The sequence below is a fragment of the Crocuta crocuta genome, unplaced genomic scaffold (genome assembly GCF_008692635.1).
Source record: "Crocuta crocuta isolate KB4526 unplaced genomic scaffold, BGI_CrCroc_1.0 scaffold266, whole genome shotgun sequence".
Taxonomy (NCBI): Eukaryota; Metazoa; Chordata; class Mammalia; order Carnivora; family Hyaenidae; genus Crocuta; species Crocuta crocuta.
In genome coordinates this window covers 1,683,888-1,705,020 of record NW_027531005.1, presented here as the reverse complement: position 1 = coordinate 1,705,020, position 21,133 = coordinate 1,683,888, and the positions used below count along the sequence as shown (strand labels likewise).

General features: G+C 41.2%; 1 protein-coding gene and 1 pseudogene across 4 annotated transcripts in view; both read left to right on the top strand.

Moving 5' to 3' along the window:
* The window catches only part of CALD1 (caldesmon 1), a 183,591-nt gene that overhangs the window by 119,723 nt on the left and 42,735 nt on the right, over positions 1-21,133 (top strand). The window lies entirely within an intron of this gene.
* LOC144237116 (U6 spliceosomal RNA) lies at positions 17,914-18,007 on the top strand (annotated as a pseudogene).

Sequence of the window (21,133 nt, the reverse complement as noted above, 5' to 3'; positions counted from 1 at the left end):
CATAAGGAGTTAGTGTCATGGGAAAGATTTATTTTCCACTTTCTCTCCCTCCCTGTATACATTTTTAAATTTCTGGCCTTACTTCAACAATAGATTTGGCCCAAGGAAGTATGAGTCTGCCTCTCCTGGATCTGAAGATGTAGGGGCTGGGAGAGAATTCTTGTATTTCCTCCATCCAGGGAATGGAGGCTTAGTCGTACAGCTGCCCCTGGGAGCCCAGGAAGGCCAGAATTTCATGAGCCCACCTCAGAGCTGCAGATAAATCCCTAACCAAGGTCTCCAGGTATGAGAAGAGCAAAAGGAACACAGCAAAGGTGACAATTGAGAATATGAGAGGTTAGATTTGTAAGTTACAATAAAAGGTATTTTAAGAAATCAGATGGATGGACTGCTGGTCCAATGTAATGAACCACTGACCTAAATAAACAGTAGAAAATGCTACAAATTGTTGGGGGGGGGGGGGAAATGTTAACAAATTAGAGCCATTCAGGCCTTAAATTAAATATTGTATTAGTTTCTTACGGCTGCTGTAACAAACTACTACATCCTGGATGGCTGAACATAACAGACAGGGTTTCCTTCTGAGGACACGAGAGAGTATGTGTGCCAGCCTCTCTCCTGGTGGTTTGCTGGCAATCTTTGGTGTTCTTAGTGTGCAGATTAATCAGTCGAATCTCTGCCTTCACATGACATTCTATCTTTCTGCACATAGTCTACCCTCCGTGAATGTCCTTATCTGTGCCCAAATTTCCCCCTTTTATAAGGACACCCATCATATTGGGTGAGGGCCACCCCAATGACCTCATCATAACTTGATCACCTCTCTGAAGTTCCCTTTTCTATATAAGATCACATTGTGAGGTGGGGGGAGTAAAGTCATCAACATATTTTTAAACAACACAGTTCAATCCACAAGTACTGGGAAGATTTTAAATAGTTTAACACAATATTTCTTAGTTTAATTCATCAGCGATATGTGGAATAATTTCCCAGTACAGTTAAAATGCCAGCTGGCCAGAGAATATTGGGGCAGTGGGGGCATCTGGGTCCTCTGCTGACAGGCAGTCTGTCTAAAGCCATTCCAGTGAAAGTTAGAACCAACCTCCACACACAGAGCTCTGAACCATCAATTCTTCACTAAGGTTGGGTGTTAAGCCAGACGCAAAGATGAAAAGAGAAGGGGATTATCTCTTCCAGTAGGACACATGCATTTTCTGGCATGGGAAGAGAAAGCTGTCTGATGATAAATTTCCATCTACATTTTAACGAGAAGTGACATGGATTATGAGAGCGACAGAGAAAATGAGAGCTAAAAGGCATTCCATTTATTGGACATTTTTCACCACAATCCTCCCCCTCCAGCCTCCTCTCCTGAAAATAGAAAGCCAGAGAAAAGGTGGTCAACAGAAGAGGAATAAGGGAATATCCACAGAAGATAAGAATCTTCCCTTGCATTTGTTCTGTATTTCTGAGCCTTCTCTAGTGTTAATATTTGCAGTGAAAGAAAGTTTGAGACTCTTGAGTTAGAAAAACGTTCGCTCAGTCCTCCCATTCATGCTTGGAAACAGCAGCACACTTTGGAAAACATATAAGCACAGAACCTATTTCCCATAGGATGGGGAGGACAATGATAATAAGTTAATAAAAATGGTTAACACTCACGCAGTACTTACTATGTGCCAAGCACTGCTCTGCGTACAAATAGTAGTTCATTTAATCTTTCAACAGTGCTACAAATTAAGCACCACTACCTCCATTTTACACATGAAAATGAGACCATAGAGGTTGATTCACCGGCCCCGCCACCTCCTCCCTGCCTGGGTGTGTGTAATGATTGGCCTCTGGCTTCTGGCTCCAGGATGAGTGGCTTCCGATGGTTCCCTCTCCAGCTTAACACTTACCGGATGCTCTCTGCTGCCTGTGCTCTCACGGCTCTAACCTCTGGTCTGCGTGGGAGAAGCTGGCAGCAACTGTAATATGACATCAGATTTCTGCTTGATGAGCAAGCTTCTCCTCCTGGCAGAGCAGGGCTGGAGAGGGTGAGAGTAGTGCTCGGCGGAGGGTCTTAGAGTGTCCATGACTCTGTATCTTAAATATAACAGCCCAGGAGATAAACTGCCATGTTGAGAGTCCCACAAAGAAGCAGTGAGTGTGTCTCTTCCCCCCAGTGGGAGACCTGGACTTCCATGAAACTAGCAACTCTCTCATTTTGTGGTGACGAATATCACATGACCTTCTTATGCCAATTAAAAGCAAATATACTCTTCTGATGATTTTGAACTTCTCCATATCTTATCCTGTCTTGTCAAGAGCTGAGACCTGGAAAGAAGTGGATGTGGTGTGGTCTAATGATGCAAAGAGCCCAAATTTGGGGCTCAGCCAGAAAGTAGCTAAAATCCTGTGTGTGTTCACTTTGGACAAGTGATTTGATCTCTCTGTGTCGGCTTTGCTCATCTAGACTATAAGATGGGAGTAATTGTGTCTTCTCAATGTTACTATAAGGATTAGATGAGATGCATCTTGTCCTTTGCCTCACATCTAATAAGTCCTGCACAGATGGGAGTTATCACTGTTAAAGAAGCTTCCTTGTCTTCTTAAACAATTTCTTTGCTTCAGTCATTCAAAGTCAAGGTTGGCTGGTCTAGTACATCCCCTCTTTTTTTTTTTTTTAAGTCTTCAGTGTTACTGTTTTTTTTTTTTTAAATAGACAATGACCATTGTGTTTGGCTTTTTAGCCTTAGAGATGTTACCTGTAACTTTAACAAGGAGTCAGATTTACCAGAGTCAGTTGTTAGTGGCAGCCCAGCCCCAGGGGCAGGTGACATGATTCCTGGGGCTTCCTACAATCTCCTAGAGGCCTGAAAACCCTTTGTGTAGAGGTCCCTGGGGGAACTTGAGGACTTAAATTCTGCCTGGCAGGTTTCAGAGCAACTCTTCTGAGCAGAACACCATGATACTATGACATCTTTAAAACAGAAAAAAGCATCAGTCTTGGGGCACCTGGGTGGCTCAGTCAGTTGAGCGTCCGACTTCAGCTCAGGTCATGATCTCATGATTCGTGGGTTTGAACCCCATGTCCGGCTCTGTGCTGACAGCTCAGAGCCTGGAGTCTGTTTCAAATTCTGTGTCTCTCTCTCTATCTCTGCCCCTCCCCACCCCGCATGCTCTGTCTCTCTCTCAAAAATATATAAATATTAAACACACACACACACACACACAGCAGTCTGAAAAGCCCCAAATTATAGTGATGTCCTAGTAGCTCCGAATACAAGTCACTTCACTCCACCAAGCCTATTTCCTCAACTGTGAGGTGGGGACAGTAACAGTGTCTATCTCACTGGTATTCTAAAGATCCCATTAGAACATGTACATAATAGAAGGGTTTTGTAAATTATAAAAAGTTTGAATTGTAATCCATTATTGCTTGGATAGATCTGAGTTCATGAGTTGGCTCTGAAAACAGCTTAGCCACTAAGTAGGATGGATTAACAGGACAGCCCTGCTGACACAGATTATCACTGGGCAATGTCTCATTTTTTTTTACTTTTTTTTAATGTTTTATTTATTTCTGAGAGAGAGAGAGAGAGAGGCAGCATGAGCAGGGGAGGGTAAGAGAGAGAGGGAGGTACAGAATGTGAAGCAGTCTCCAGGCTCTGAGCTGCCTGTCAGCACAGAGCCCAACGCGGGGCTCTAACCCACAAACCGTGAGATCATGACTTGAGCCAAAGTCAGACGCTTAACCGATTGAGCCACCCAGGTGCCGCAGTGTCTCATTTTGACCGGAAGCCATTCCCAGTTGCACCAATATCATAGAAAGAACCTAGTTTGAGTGGTGGTGCGCTGTGAGAAAAGGAAGAAGGTGGTGAGCTAGGATGAGAACACCCCATTAGACAGGAGAGAGGCAGAATGACAGGAGGAACAGGGCTTTTGTTTTGCTCCAGGTTTTAAAAAAAAAAAAAAAAAAGGCAAATGACGCCTCTAGGATCAGATTTATGCTCTAGAACTGGGACAGCCCTTCTCGAAGGTTAAGACCAGGTACTCACTGATCATACATTTCAACTCCCTGGAAGCATTCAGCATAAAATTTCCTTGACTGCATTTCTGAGTTTCAAAAACACCCTTCCAAAAAAAAAAATGCATTAAAAATAAATAAATATTAGGATTGTGATTTTTTTGGTTTGGCTTCCAAAAAAATTTTTTTTAATCCAAAACCATAATTGTGGCCTACCAAGATAGATTCTCCTCCCATACAGCAAGGATTTAATTTTTCCAGTCCCCTCCCTCGGTGCCTGTTATCCTCTTTCTTGTTTTTTGATGATCTGCACATGTTGTAGAAGCCGCTCCTGGGCCTCAGACATGAGCGGCTCGCTGGCCACTGCCAGTGCCCTAATAAGGGAATGAACATGCTCCTATTGCTGAGGTAAAGAGGAGTCGGGCAGTGGAGGATATTTTTGCTGATTGAGGAGGATAAGGTGTGGTTTGGCAGGTACCTCGTTGGTTTGGCNAGTTTTTTTTTTTTCTCTCTCCCCCTTTTTTTTTTTTTGTTCAGTTCAAATTCTGTAACAGACTGTAAGAATTGTTTCCTCACAGATCCTTAGCCAAGTTTTAAGAACATCATCCTGACACAGAGCGTCCGTGATAGAGAAGAAATGGGAATTTGGGGTTCTATCACATATTCATCAGGAAAGGAGGTGAAAGGCTCCCAGCTGCCAGGCCTGCTCCTCCAAGGGGTTGCCCCAGCCAATGAAGATGGCTTCAGACTTGATCAAAAATTAAAAAAAAAAATTTTTTTTTAATCTTTATTTATTTTTTGAGAGAGAGAGAGACAAAGTGCAAGCTGGGGAGGAACAGAGAGAGAAGGAGACACAGAATCTGAAGCAGGTTCCAGGCTCTGAACTGTCAGCATAGAGCCCGATGTAGGGCTCGAACTCATAAACCACAAGATCATGACCTGAGCCGAAGTCAACACTTAACTGACTGAGGACCCCCAGACTCAGTCAAATTTGGTCAATGGTAAGAAGAAAGAATATACCACTCAGGGTATTTACCCCATGTTTAATAGGGTTAAAAAAATTATCTGCAAAATATTTAGTAGCACCTAGTTTCTGCTTATAAATATTGATATAGCTCAATTTCAAACAAATAAGAGAAACAAAAAGAGCCTGGCATTTAGGATCATAAGGACAAGTGTCCCCATCTGTTTCCACTGATTTCGAAGTACTTGTCCATGACTTCTCCATGCTTGTTTTCTGAATGATTCTACGCTGCCTTTTAACATAACTGCAACTGGCCCAAACTTTTCCTAAGTCACCCATTATGAACAGTGTTTCTCAGCCTGGTTGTAGACTGGAATCACTTGGAGAGCTTGAATGCCTAGATCATACCCCAAGCGGGTCTGATTTAATTGGTCTTGGGCACAGCCTGGGCAGAGGGATTTTTAAAAGCCTCCCCAGGTAATTCTGATATACAGCCAAGATTGAGAACCCCTATTCTGAATGTATCCTCTATTGTGTCATCCAGCTCCCAAATGGAAGGGCCAGGCCCTTTTTCTTGCTGATGTTTTGAAACCTTTAAAGAAAGTACAACATACATATGAAACAAGTTAGACAGGTTTCTTCTCAGATTGGTAGGTTCAGTTCCATTGTTTGAAGCCTAACAGTAGGGAATTGTGCCTTCAACCAAAATCAACTTCTAACACATGAGTATTGTTTATACTTTATTTCTCATGCATATAAGAAATGAAATTCTCTGCCGAGTAGTTGAAAACCAGTGTGTCCTTTTCAATGTCATAAATAATAAGGTTCTATTTTTAATGTTTTCTCTATGTTCATGGAAGTTACTCATCCCTTGATATTTAATTTAGTTAATAAATGCTTCTTTATTTGACTTTTAATATTATTTGAAATTGTGTAATTCCTATCTGTAGCAAGGATAGGATGATATTACTGAGGAATTTTTTTAAAAAGCTTTTTTAAACTATCTGTCTTCAAAAATAGAATCTGGGAGTGCACTACCAGCATGGGGAGAAGTTTCAAATTTTGGAAGAGTCATGAATAATGTAATTTCCAGAATAACTCCTTGCTCTCAATTTTTTTTTTACTGGAAATTTCATTACCAAGGAAGAATGGTGACTTAGAAATTCAGGAGAGCAGCCTGAGTAAGGAATATAAATTAGAAAATCATCACCTTAAAATTGACTAACAAGTTATGAGCATCGATGAGATTACCCTGGACAACTATGTTGAGTAAGAAAAGAGTAGAGCTGAAGAGGAAAGGCAATTGAAGACACAAAAGAAACTACAAAATAAGTGGTAGGCAGAGAATTCGTTGCAAAATAGAACTCTATAGAGCATAATAAGCCTGTGATACAATGTCATTTTAAGGTCATGGCTACTAATGTCTGGATCAAAAATAATCAAGAGGCACCTGGGTGGCTCAGTCAGTTGAGCATCTGACTCTTGATTTTGGCTCAGGTCATGATCTCACAGTCGTGAGATCGAGCCCCGAGTCAGGCTCCACGCTGGGCATGGATCCTGCTTAAGATTCTCTCTCCCTCTCCCACTGCCCCTCCTCTGCTCACATGTGGGCTCACACACACACTTTCTCTCTCTCTCAAAAATTAATTAATTTTTAAAAATCAATATAGTATTCTGAGACATTTAATAACCGAACTGAACTGGTCTTTTGGAAATTTTATCAAACTCACCTAAAAACCCTAACTCTGATATTGAATGTAAAAGTGACAAGATAGCCCCTGATACAGTGGCGTCAGCTACTTTTGGCCATCTCAGAGATTTAGCCAATGAGTTAATAGAATCAGTTTTGACTAGAGCATTTGAAAATACTTCTAAAGGAATAGTGAAATCAAACTTGCTTATCAGTTCACCTACTTGTACTGAATTATTTTTGCTTTCCGCAGACATTGCAAAAGGCCAACACCAACACTAGGCTTGGTAGTGAGAGGAGAGAGAATATAGAGAGGTATAAGCAATTTACAAGGGAAGGTGATACAAGAGGAATTACAGGGGAAACGCCCACTCTCAAGCAGGAGGAAAATATGGAACATCTGCTCTGTTCATGAGCCAAGCCAAGGCCAGTCATCTGACAAGAACAGAGACAGGCTGGTGGCAGGTATGCACGTGCACACATACACACAGGCTCTTGAAGCGGGGCCCGGGTCCCCAATCAGACTTGAAAACACCAGTTGACTCAATTTGATGTTAGCCCCTATTGACCAGGTTCAAAAGTCAAGTATCTTTCGTGTCCATAACCATTTAGTTCTTCTTAACTAGGCAAACACATTTTTCAGCTCTCTCAAGAGGGGAGTTTCTTTGTGTAGTTGCATCATAATGCCACCAACAGAGAAAGTAGCACACGAATGAGAAACAGATTTACAATAAATGCATTAAAACTCTTGCATTTTGGACCAATGAGCAAAATTCTCTAGATACCTCCTCAGGCAGATGTTGGCAAAAAGGCTTTGACTAGTGGTTGCTTACAACTTCTGGTGGGAAGGAATTGAGAGAAATGTGAAGGGTTGGGGCTCTGCTTCCTATATTTTTTGCTAACCCTTTTCTGTCTCCAAGCATGACCTTGAGACTGCCAGTATCACTCGTAGGTTGGTTCAGTATGGCTCTGTTCCGTCACTTCATAGTATTGAAGCTTAAACCTGAAAGATGATTTCTTCCCTGGTTGAATGATCAGGCTTTGGCTTCTAGAACTCATGGTCAAGGAACAAGCCCTGTGGCCCAGGCAGCATGGCGGCAGGCGTAGCCAGGCTTTCCTGGTTCACGTTCACAGGCCAGTATGGGGCATCTGCCTTCTGGCAACCCGCAGAGCTTCGGAATGTGCCTTTGGAGAATGGTCCCATGTTTATGCTTTTGTTGAAAAAAACATACGCACCGTTGGAACACACTTTGGGGTAGCCTTCTCCCGCTAATGAAGCTTTAATAGCTTTAAATATAATTTTTTCAGTAAATACTCTTGAGCCTGATATAGAAATGTTGGTCTTTTCCTGTTCATGAAACTGAGTCACATTTCACTGACCTGTCCTTTTGGGCACCATTGTTGTTCTGTTTTTGACTCCAGAACTTTTATAAATGACTCTGTGTTGGCCTAGTTACCCTTTCCATGTCTGATTGAGACAAGTCCATGAGAACTCGGGCAATTCACCTCACATTCAAGGAATTGAATTAGCGTTCGGCATTGTTAATGAGCCTTCACAATTGCCATTGCTCAGTGTCTTATACCATATGCCTTCCTTGAATTCAGTTACTTAAAAAAAGCAACAACCTTATTAAATACTTACTTTATGCAAGGCACATTGGGCTAAAAATGTGTATTAGACATAATAACTCATGTTCTCAACAAGAATGACATGACATGAGAGATAAGGTGATACACATAACAACAAGGCAATTTATGACAGATATCTGAAATGACAACAAAGATTTCACGAGAGGGCAACTGTTCCTTCCAGTTGACATCCATCACGTCCGGCAAGACATCTTAGAAAAGTGTAGCATTTGAGCTGGCCTTGAAAGATAGAGAAGATTACTCTAAAAACAGAGAGGAGGCAAGAGCATTGTTAAGTAGAAACTTGATCAAAGGAAATAAAGCAAGAGAGTATAAGATGAAGTTAAAAGAACAGGAAATGAAGCTTGACTAATAGTAATAATGCTTTCGGGCACTGGCGTCTTCACTCGGTCCATCTTTCCAACCACATGTGACTGGTCCTGACGGAAGAGCAAGAGTTCATTCCACCCCCAGAGGGGAGGACAGCCCCTGCCTTCTCACATACTGTGACTCCTTCCAGTTTCTTCCAGCTGGGTAAGTGGATCTACAGATGATCTAGCTTACCTCGTTTAAACTAAACTAACTTTCACAAAATGGCCTTGGATTTCTGAACTGAAAAGAATTTCTGCAGAGGCACCTGGCTCAGTCAGTAGAGCATGTGACTCTTGATCTCCAAGTTGTGAGTTCAAGCCCCATTTGGGCACATAATTTATTAAAAAAAAAAAAAAGAAGAAGAAAGAAAGAAAGAATATCTGCAGAAGCTACCTTTGAAGGTAATACTAACCTGCAAGCCCAAGGAGACTGTGAGAATGTGCTGGAGCTGACGCTGATGCTATGAGCATGTGTGAGTGCTGACTTCCTCAGCCACACACTTTACTTGTTCCTTTCAGTGGCAGTGAATTTTCAACTGAGAGAGGGAGCGTAATTGCTTTTCAGAAGAAACTCATGTAGCAGAGAGGTCTTTTGGAAAATGACCCCAGTAATTGTGATTTTGTTGTCAAAAAGATGTAAACATGTAACCTATCAGAGCTTCACACCTCACATTGGAAACATTTTCTGATCTATTTTAAAATTTGAAGAATTTTTGAAATAGTTGGAAGAAAATTTGAAAAATTAGATTTGAAGCAGTTTGTTTAAAATGTAAACCTAGAAACACCTTTGGATGACTTTGAATGAACAACTGGTTGATATTAGGACAGACATAAATTTTCTAGGCAAATTTCATTTAAAAAAAAACACGGTTGGTGAGGGAGATTTAATATATTCATATCATGCTTCAATATGCCAAGCCAAGGATATATTCTTTCTCTTTGAATCTACATTTTTTTTTTTTTTGAGAGAGAATGCCTTTGCATGTGCTTGGGCGGGGGTGGGGCTAGGGAGAGAGAGAATCTTAAGGAGTCTCCATGCCCAGAATGGAGCCCAACTCAGGGCTCCATCTCACAACCCTGAGATCATGACCTGAGCTGAAATCAAGAGTCTGATGCTTAACCAACTGAGCCACCCAGGCCCCCCATGAATCTACATATTTAAAAAAATTTTTTTAATGTTTATTTATTTTTGAGAGAGAGAGAGACCATGAGCAGGGAAGGGGCGGCAGAGAGAGAGAGAGACAGAATCCAGAGCAGGCTCCAGGCTCTGAGCTGTCAACACAGAGCCGGATGTGGGGCTCAAACTCACAAGCCACGAGATCATGACCTGAGCTGAAGTCAAATGCTTAACTAACTGAACCACCCAGGCACCCCAAATCTACATTATCTTTTAAGGGCTCTTTAAAAAATTAAATTTTGACTGTCATTTAAAGCCAAGTATCAAAATAAATTGAGTTTTATGAACATTAAAAAAGTAAACATTACATATTCATTTTTTTGTTTTGTTCTGCCCTTTATAAATTTGTTTGTGTTATACAAATCTATAAACAATTTAGGATGGCACTGTAGATAAATGAATATGTGCATATTCATTTATCTATAGTGTGTGTATGCTTAATTTTTTAACTCTGTGTGTGTGTATGCTTAATTTTTTAACTGATAGGAGTACACTATAAAAAATTTTTTGAGACCGTTGACTTAGATCTGGAATCAGTAAACTTTTTTTGTGAAGGGCTAGATAGTATATATTTTCAAATTTGTGGCAAATAAGCCCTCTGTCATAATTACTCAACTCTGGAATTGAAGTGTGAAAGCAGCCATAGACAGTATGGGCATGACCGCATTCCAATAAAACCTTATTTACAAAAACAGAATGTGGGCTGATTGGTCCTTGGGCCACAGTTTGTCAGGCCCTGGCTTAGATGACTGAAGCCATTTGTTAATCTACAGAACACCCTAAAAAAGCTCATACAGTGTCTTAGGTTAGAAAGAAAACAGTGATGAGGACTAAAGACCTGCATCTTGTCCTGATTTTGTGATTGCTTCTGTGAATCACTTCACCTCCCATGTATAAAATGTGGATCTTGGATCCAAAATACCTCCAAAATCCCTTCTAGTTTACTTATTCCACGGTGCTAATATCTCACCACCTTGCCACAGTAGTGACTTTTATCTAGGATCTGATTTACAAGCAGAATAAGTGAAAATCTGACTTAACTCTCTGGGCAAAGTGAGTACAAGACAGTGGAGAAGGTGGCAAAAATGGCATTCTAAAAACTTGAAAGTCACAGTTTATTGCTCTTGAAGGACCCTTTATAGCGCTTCTGTGGTAAATGATTGTCAGATTTGCTGAACTGAAGTAGTCTCCTCTTGTAGCTGAGATTTACGGAGGCCTTGATATTGGGTGGCTGGCCCTTTATTTCTTGAGAAAGTCGCAGAGTGAATGAAGTAACCTGGAGTGGGGATTGAAGCTAGGAAATCCTTCCCGTGTGCTTCCTAGGGTCACTGCCACGGAGGGAGCCTCTCTCCTTGAGCTTTGTAAAATGTTTGGTTTACTCTTTCAGTTATTAGGAGCTGGCCTGTGTGTGCCAAGCACAATCAGAGCTTCACTAATGCCTTTCGTGCACTCCCAGCCCCAGCTAGACTGAACTGTTTGCTTTTCCATGTCCATATTTCCTGACTCTGCAACCTTGCCATTTGAGCTCTGTGTGCGTGTGGAAAGGGCCTCTTCCATTCCCCCATCCCCCAGTCCTAAAAGATCCAGCTCAGATACCACTTCCTCTGTGAAGCCTTCTCTGATCCCTCAGCTGGAAATGGCTGCTTCTTCCTCCAAACTTTAGATCATTGTATCAGTAAGTGTCCTCTGATATTTACCACATTTTTCTGTTGTTACATTCTTGTGCATGTCTTAGCTTCCCTACCAGATTAGAAACTCCTTGCAGGAGTTTAATTCATCTCGGTTTCTACTTTCAGTGGCTTGACCAGAGTAGATACTCAATAAATTAGCTGTTGAATGGACATGCTAATTCTGGCTACCCGCGACTGCAGTTTCCTACTACCTCAAGTTAAGACTCTACCTTCATATCTGGCCCAGCACCCACCACGTCATGTCAGAATATTGGCCCCCCATGCAGCCCCTTTTGCTGCCCAGAGTTCCCCACCCTGATGTCTCCCCACTGAATTTAACTGGCCTCCCCTCAAAGTTTAACTTCCGCATGGATCACCACTTCGACTCGGGAGAGGAAGGTCCACAAGATTAGAAACCTATAAGCCAATGCCAATGCTATAACTTTGTAATTTCTAGTAAGAAAATACGGTGTTTGTAAAGTCAGTTATCTCTCCTACGGAAGCAGTGCTTCCTGTACCAGGTAACAGTTTTAAGGAACTAGTCAGAGGACAGCATGAGCCTTATCCGTTGATAATCTGTTGTTGGGATAGAAATCTGCTGGGATGCGACAGATCCCCTCGAGTAATTTAAGTGCTGTCCCAGAACGTCTCCAAATGCCCACGTCTCCCTCTCTCAGAGCCCTGGCTGTCTGATTCTTAAGCTGTTTGGGATTCTAATTCAGTTAACACACACAAACATAGGTGATTCGTTCTTTAACATTTCTCTATTGAAATGTTTTCATTTTTATAAGGGTCTTCTATGAACTCAAAGGGAGTCTTTAAGCTTGGAAGGTTTTTATTTGGTTTGGTTTGGTCAGGCTGGCTTTTAACCAAGTCAAAACAAATAGGTGTTTGCTTTTTTCCCTCTGCAGTGAGCAGGCCCAGTGTTAGGTAAGGTTTCTGTTGACTTAGGAAGATGATCCACCAAGTGCACGGCAAACTCCTTGACTTCTTTTCCCAACAGTAGGGAGGTTGGACCCATTAGTGATAGTTGGCTCCCAAGTCCTCCTGCAAGAATAAATGTTCTTTCCAAAGGGCCAAACATCCAGGATTTGGCCCGTCATTTTCCATTTCCTGTCTCCACTCAAGGTTTGTCTTTCTATTTGCTACCACTTGTAAACAAAACTTTGCAGTTCTAGCACTCAGAGGGGAGCTAGGAGCCAGCTGGATGGTAGGTGAGTTTGTGCAATACCTCCAGAGTCAGGGAGGTAGTAATCACCCCCAAAATATGCTTTCGTGTTCGAGTGACAGTCACATATTTCAGCAGAGGTCTGGAAACAGCGCTCCAGTGTCATATTTATCAGTATAGTGGAGCTTTCTCTGGACAAAAGCAGAGGGGAAAAGATGAGAGGCTGTGCCACCGGAACGGAAAGGAAAGGAGCCAACCGAGAGTGCCGGGAAAGAGGAAATGACTAGTAAATCTTTTTCCAATTAAAAAAAAAAAAATGAGTGTGGAAGCAGCAAAGCTCCAGAGGGTACTTTCGGGGGAGGAGAGGATCATAAAAGGCCTATGATGAAAATCCATCACCCATAAATTTTCCTGCAGTAAGCACTTCCTGTCTAGAGAGGAAGCTGAGAGTCCTCTCAGCTGACGCAGGACATGTGACTCCAGTGAGCCGTACCCACGTGCCACGTACCATTTCCGACGGCAGGTCTGCAATACTGCTTTCCCCTGACAGGGATTCCCTTTCGTTAGTCACAGGTTCGTAATCTCCACTTAAGGGCATCTTGTTTTCGTTTTCCCAGTCGCTTTATGCCTTTGTCAAATGTTTGCCCGTGTGATAGCAGTACCATAATTTTGAAGCTCCGCCACATGAAATTACGGACCTCTGTACCAGGTCACACAAATATCTCGAGTTTAGGGCTAAGACTTGAACTTCTAGATCACACTAAGTGTGAGACTCATCTAAAATGAATGCCTATGTTTACCCTCGCAGGTGGAAAGGGGAGTTTCTGCTCCAAGGATGTTAAGTCTCTGGCTATGAAAAGCATCTGCTTGGATGTGTATCTGTGGTCAGACGCGGTTACTCCAAGTTGGCCGGTGGGAACGTGGGGTCTCCCTGCACCCTGCTGTGAGGCAGTCGTTCAGCCAGCCCTACCTCCAGGTCCAGACCTATATGCCAGAGAAAGAACTGGCAAGATGCAACGCCCGTCATAGACACCCTCGGTCTGAATTGGGTTAACATGTTTTGCTTGAAAGAGATTAAGCCCAGGCTTCCTTGTCCACATCTATTGTGCGCATTAAAGCAAGATCGTTCTTGAATAGATACAGCGGTCAGGAAACAGCTCCAAGTCAGATTTTACTTTTGATTGGCAACATTTTGTAAAGCCCAAGTTTATTGATGACCATATTTATTTAAGGTTCTTATTATTTAATATTTCTTATTAGACAGAGCATCCTGGGCTGAGGATGAAGAAAAGGTAATATTTATGAAAACACAGTAAGTGGGTTTATCTCTGTCAGCCATGTTTTATACCAGTTGAGTAAGAGTTGAAAGAGAGGAAAGTTTGTTTTAATTCTCTAACTGGCCGCTTAAACATTTCTTTTAGTCCTTTTCATTCATTTTGACCAATGTTTGACTTGAATAACCAAGAGAGGAGCAAAACAGATCATCATCAACCCACTCTTCCCGTACCTACGCTTTCTAAACATTTATAAAGGAAGCAGTGACTTGCTTGTATCTGACCAGGCTTATTGTTTTAACAGAGCGGGACAGCAGGAGGGGTGCAAATGCAGTCCTGTTTGTGACAGAATAAAGAGACTTTAGTTTAACCTCAGGAAGCTGTCACGGAATTATTCCTCCAAAATCTGTACTAAATAGGTTTGACAGATGCCTTGTTCCCTTCAAAATAAAAATAGCAATTCAATAGGAAAGTAAATCCAGATTCTACTCATTTATTTCCACTGCATATCACTAACCCATCTATGGACTTCTGAACAGAAAATGGCACCAGTTGAATGAAGAATTAGATATTAACCCCAGTCTCAAGACATATTCGGAAAACGCAGTGCCTTGTCCATCATTATAACTCCAGCCGTTCATATACGCACAGATGAGTCTAAGGAAACATGAAGTTTTATGAAAGAAACCAATGTAGAATGCATACAGTATGATTATGTAAAGTTGTAAGAAGGCAAAACCAAAAAATTGTTTAGGGATGCATACCTTGGGAATAAAACTACAAAGCAAAGTAAGAGAATAATTAAAATAATCCAAAATTGGGGTCAGAGGTTATTTGGAGGCATTTCAAAATAGATAAGGGGGAGCCTGGGTGGCTCAGTCAGTTGAGTGACTTTATATTTCAGCTCAGGTTATGATCCCCAAGGTGGTAGGATCGAGCCCTGCCTTGGGCTCAGCACGGATAGTGGACTTTACTTGGGACACTCTCTCTCTCTCTCTCTGTGCCCCTCCCCCCTGTTTGTGTGCTTACTCTCTCTCTCTCTTTCTCTCTCTCTCTCTGAAATAGAAAAATAGGGGTGCCTGGATGGCTCACTTGGTAAATTGTCATGGTTCACAAGTTTGAGCCCCGTGTTGAGCTCTGTGCTGACAGCTCAGAACCTGAAGCCTGCTTCAGATTCTGTGTCTCCCTCTCTCTGTGCCCCTCTCCCACTCACACCCTGTCTTTCTTGCTCTCTCTCAAAAATAAATAAACATGAAAAAAAAATAAAAAATATACTATGTATTATACATAGTATACACTAATTTACAGGCACAAAATATGTTATATTAAACATCTTTTTAATATAAAATATTGATCCCCTGGAGTGCCTGGGTGGCTCAGTTGGTTGAGTGTCCGACTTCAGCTCAGGTCATGATCTCACAGTTCGTGAGTTTGAACCCTGCATCAAGCTCTGTGCTGAAAGCTCAGAGCCTGGAGCCTGCTTTGGATTCTGTGTCTCCCTCTCTCTCTGCCCCTCCCCATCTTGCACTGTGTCTCTGTCTTTCTCAAAAATAATAAAAAATTTTTAATTAATTAATAAATAAATTAATTAATTAAAATTTTGATAACAAACAATTAGAATCCATATTTTAAAAAATTCCTGTGACTACCTGCATCAATTTAGAAATGAATCTCCAACCTTACAGGTCTACTGACCCGAGGGCAGGACCATTCTAAGAACTGTGTTCCTGTAAGCCCTGAGTTAGACACACAACCCCAAGTCAGATCAGAACTCAGAGCACGCCCAGGCCTCTTCTAACCATACACGATCAGTCAGACCTGATCTGTTCATTCGACAGGACATTGCAGTCATAATGATGCTAAGAACCAGCCGGCTGCAGTAGTGTGCACAGATCAGTGAAGAGGTTTTCCCTTCACTGTCTGATGTTTTCTTCTACTCTGCCATGCAGCACATGTTTCCCCATCATGGTCTGTGGTTACAAAACTCATGTGATTACGGAATGTCACCATCACATAAAGCATATGGGAGGCGGGTGATAACATGCACTGAGGACATATAATAACACTAAAGGGCTGGAGGTGCCTGGTTGGCTCAGTCAGTTAAGCATCACACCCTAGTTTCGGCTCAGGTCATGACCTCACAGTTTCTGAAATCGATCGAGCCCTGCATCAGGCTCTGTGCTGTCAGTGCTGAGCCTGCCTGGGATTCTCTCTCTCTCTCTCTCTCTTTCTGCCCCTCCCCTGCTCACACATGCATGCTCTCTATAAAAATAAATAAACTTAAAAAAAAAAAAGAACACTAAAAAACTTATGGTTGATATGCAAACTTTAGTAATTCTCAAAAGTTGGGGGGTGGAGATGGGGTGGGAGAAGGGGAATAGATAAATAGAACATACCTCTGGTGGGGCACCTGGGTGGCTCAGTAGGTTAAGCGGTTGACTTCAGCTCAGGTCACAATCTCGCAGTCTGAGTTCAAACCCTGCGTCAGGCTCTGTGCTGACAACTCAGAGGCTGGAGCCTGCTTCAGATTCTCTGTCTCCCTCTCTTTCTGCCCCTCCCCTACTTGCTCTCTCTCTTACTCTCTCAAAACTAATAAACATTTAAAAAATAGCAAATAATTTTTAAAAAAAGAACATACTCTCTTTCTGGGTAAATTTCTTCAGAGTAATATACTATTCCTTTATATGCCTTCACCCTACAAAAGGCACACCACTGATATAGCAATGAATTATACAATGAAATTCAGCTTATTTTTGCCTTCTTTACCTATCAAAAAATAAATATATATATACATAAAATAAATAATAAATTTAAATATATAATATATAAATAATAAATAAAAATATTTGTAAACATATATATACTCTAAATCAAAGGAATTTTCTTCCATTCTATCCTATATTAATTACTAACAGACCAACTGACTATTAATTATTAATCCACTTCTAAAAATATTCTTCCTTGAAAAAGTATTTTTATTTGCTTGATTTTTTTTCCTCCGTTGTAATTTTTAATGCCTTTCTTTAAGGAATTCAAGGGGAAAACAAACATTCAGAATTTGGCTTTATGTACATTAAATGAAACCACAACATTTTGCGGACACCACATACAAACAAAATCATATTTAAGAGCCTCAAATGTTGCCACAAACCTCTTTTAACTTTCAAACATACAGCAAATCTGCAGGGCAAATATGACTCATTTCAGTAGCTCAGTTTTTCCCTCCTGATCACAGCATTGCCTGAGATTTTGCTAAGGGCTTTTGAGCAATCCACAGAGCTGACTGGATTTGTTTAAAGAATCTGCTTGCATTTCATATTCTGGAAGAAAATCACCAGGGTTTTTGGTACATGAAAAAGAATAATGAAAGTATGTATGAGTCATTTTGCCTCCTAATAGTTGATGAGCACATTTTCAACCCACATGAGGTTTTAACTCTTTAAGCTGGATCCCATTTTAAGACCCAGGTTAAGACAATGATGTTAGCAGAACCAAGAACGAGAGAAATCAGAGAAAAGTAGTTGACTAAGAAGTTGCTTTTCCTTGGGGTCTTCTCCTGGGTCTGGCCTATGTGGGGAGCACAGAGCTGCAGAAAGCTGGGACAGGGCTATGTTGAGGTTGAGTGTCTGTCTCAGTTACAACCTGGAATCTCCCTCTCAACCAACACCCCCTTCTCCGAACAGCTCCTTGTATGAAAATGGAAGTAGTGCGGGATGCAGGGAGGGGTGGGCCGATCTGAGGGTTCCGCCAACTATCTCCTGGCCTACAATTGTGAATTTGCAAACAGCCAACTACTGGTAGGATTCCTTCTTTCAGGTGGTGAATGTATTCAGTCTGCTGGAACCTTAGGTGGAATATTCTCTTTTTAAAACACAGGAATGTGGCACAGACAGTTAAGGAAAACAGAGAGGCTTAGAAACGGATCTTAATGGGGACCTCTTTAAATCTTTAATAAAGAGTGCTCCCCTCGGCAGCACATATACTAAAACTGCAATGATATAGAGAAGACGAGCATGGCTCTGCACAAGGAACGTGAAATATTCCATATTAAAAACAACCAAAAAGTCTGTAATAAATAGGCCTCATTTTAGTGCCTTAAGCCTTTTATTTTCTCTTTGGTTTTCCTCACTTTACCTGTGGGTCTGTGTGTGTATTTACGTGTGTGCTTATCAAGCATGAGGAATGTTGAAAAACAAAAAAGGGTTCAGCTCTGGTCATGATCTCACGGTTCGTGGGTTTGAGCCCCACATCGGGCTCTGTGCTGACAGCTCAAAGCCTGGAGCCTACTTCAGATTCTGTGTCTCCCTCTCTCTCTGTCCCTCCCCCCCATCTCAAAAATAGACATTAAAAATTTTTTTTAATTAAAAAAAAGGTTGAAGGTAACAATTCAAAGTCTGCTCAGTGGTGCTCTTGTAATCTCTTTCTGTACCCCAGGGGTTCTCTAGCAGTGAAATTATTCATAGAAATTCCCAGTGGCACCTGGATGGCTCAGCTAGTTGAACATCTGACTTCAGCTCAGTTTCATGGTTGGTGAGATTGAGCCCCACATCAGGCTTACTGCTGTCAGTGCAGAGCCCACTTTGGATCCTCTGTCCCTCTTAGGCTTTCTCAAGAATAAATAAACATTAAAAAAAAATAGAAAGGAAGGAAGGAGGGAAGGAAGGAAGGAAGGCCCAGATTTATATCCACACCAAGTATTTTCTGTAGTCTGATGTCTGATAAATAACTACTTCAGGTATGAAAGACTGTTCTTCACATATATATAAATGCAGTGGTTTATAAAATACAAATTCCCCTTTTATGTATTGGTGAATTTATAGACTCTTTACACAACATTTTATTAGCAAATAACAAAAATATAAGCAATTGTCATAGTATCTTAATGTTTCCTGATATTTTAAAAGGATCTACATTCTTTAAATGTTAGAAACCACTGCTATACAACATAGAGAAGATTAAATATTTTCTCTGGTCCTGTCAGTTAGCAGTGGACTGACTTAATGTATGTTGATCTGACTTGGTTATTTGAGGGGAAAGAGCATGGGAAACTGTCATGAGGAACACCTTGGAACTACCATGAAGAACGATCTGACAGTCTTTTATTTAAAAAAAATTTTTTTAATGTTTATTTATCTTTGAGAGAGAGAGAGCATGTGCAAAGGGAGACACAGAATCTGAAGCAAGCTTCAGGCTCCTAGCTGTCAGCCCAGAGCTCAATGCAGGGCTGGAACTCACGAGCCAGGAGATCATGACCTGAGCTAAAGTCGGACACTCAACCGACTGAACCACCCAGGGGCACCCAGAATCTTTTAAATTTAAAAGAACATGTACTATTCCACTTCCCGTACCTGCCCTATAAAAACACAGGAGTGCACAGCACTGTTTCCAATAGAGAAAAACTAGGAAAATGCAAATATATGTCGAGAGGAAATGGTCAAATAAATTGGGATCTCGTGTAGTAGATGACAAGAATAAGTTACGTTTTGGTGAACTGATGTAAAAAATCATCAAATATATTATTAAATATTTTCAATTGCAAAATAATTATGTATACCATATATGTAAAAAAAAAAAAATAGAATAGCAAGATTGTACATCCAAACTCGATTAACTTTTTGGCCAACCAGAGTAGTATTGTGAGTATCAACATAAGTAAATCTGTATTCATTATAGACTCACTCACCCATGCTTCCTTTTCATTCTCTCCAGGTCTTTAATGGTCCTAAACATGTAATAAAGTCAGCTCCCTCCCCCAACATAAAAAATGGTTATTGCTTTTTCTTATTCTATTTTTGAGCATGATTTCCTGATAAGAAATCTTGTTTTGTTAATAAAGTACATTGCCAGTATTTTTACTTGAAAACTTTAAGGATGTACTGTGGTCTTAACTCAGAAAGTAGGAAAATGGAAAAAAGGACAAAAATGAAAGGAGATAGGACAATGCTCTTCAAACTGTGGGGAGCACAGGGTAAAAACAAACTGAAACAGCCTCTGCTGTAGGTAAAATTCTAAGAATTTTGCCAATGTTGTGCAATTACTGAGAAATATTTGACGGGGATGAGAGGGTGAGGGGATCTCAGGGGCAAGATGAAAACTAGTGCTTTGCCTCAGTGTCTTAGCATGGAAGTTTGTCACTGTCTTGTTCTCTCATCTAGCACACATTGAGACCTCGGCCCGGCCAAATGTAGACCCCAATTTTCAGTGATTTCCTTATTTGCTATGTCTTCAGTACTTCTCTTTATTTACACTTTGTCTAAAAGGCGCAGCATGTAACATGATTATCTTGTTACTTGAGTATACTGAGGCTCTTGAACTCTAGTGGTATAAACTTAAAACGTCTTTGGTGCGAAAGCCACAGCATTCCAAGAAAGTTTTCCCACTTCAGAGTTCTGTTTTTTCTTTTAACACCAGAGCCTTTAAGCTGGTGGTTCTGGGAATGAAAGAAAAGCCAGTCCTCTCTACTTTTTTCATACCACTGACATAATCGAATAACATCATGTACTTTTTATGGACCTCTGAGATATTTTAACTTATTCACACACACACACACACACACACACACTACCAGCAACAGAGCTGATCATATTTTCATGAGGTGCTCTCCAAGAGATGAGTGAAGGTTGTTAGCAAGAAACAAAGCTTAATACTCCAGAGTAGACCTGCTTCCACCCAGCATGGGTGGGAAAATCATGGATGCTGGCCAATCAGAAACTTTTATTAAATAGAGGTGGCTTAGCTATCATTTGCAAATTACCAGTATTTTAGAAGAATAGATCAGGGGCACCTGAGTGGCTCAGTCGGTTAAGCATCTGACTTCGGCTCAGGTCATGGTCTCACGGTCTGTGAGTTTGAGCCCCGTATTGGGCTTTGCACTGACAGCTCAGAGCCAGGAGCCTGCTTCAGATTCGGTGTTTCCCTCTCTCTCTGCCCTTCCCCCAATTGCACTCTCTCCCTCTCTCTCAAAAAAAATGAACATTAAATTATTTTTAAAAAAGAATAGATTTCAATAAAATGGTTAAATCTCCAATAATCATAGTTTAATCATTCTCAGATGATTCAGGGGGAATCATGAGTCCCACGCTGCCCCCAGACATCTGGGAAGGGTAGTCGCCTCTGCAGGGCAGAACACCACTCGACTGGGCAGTGCCGGTGCCTGATGTGTCACAGAAGGAACGAAG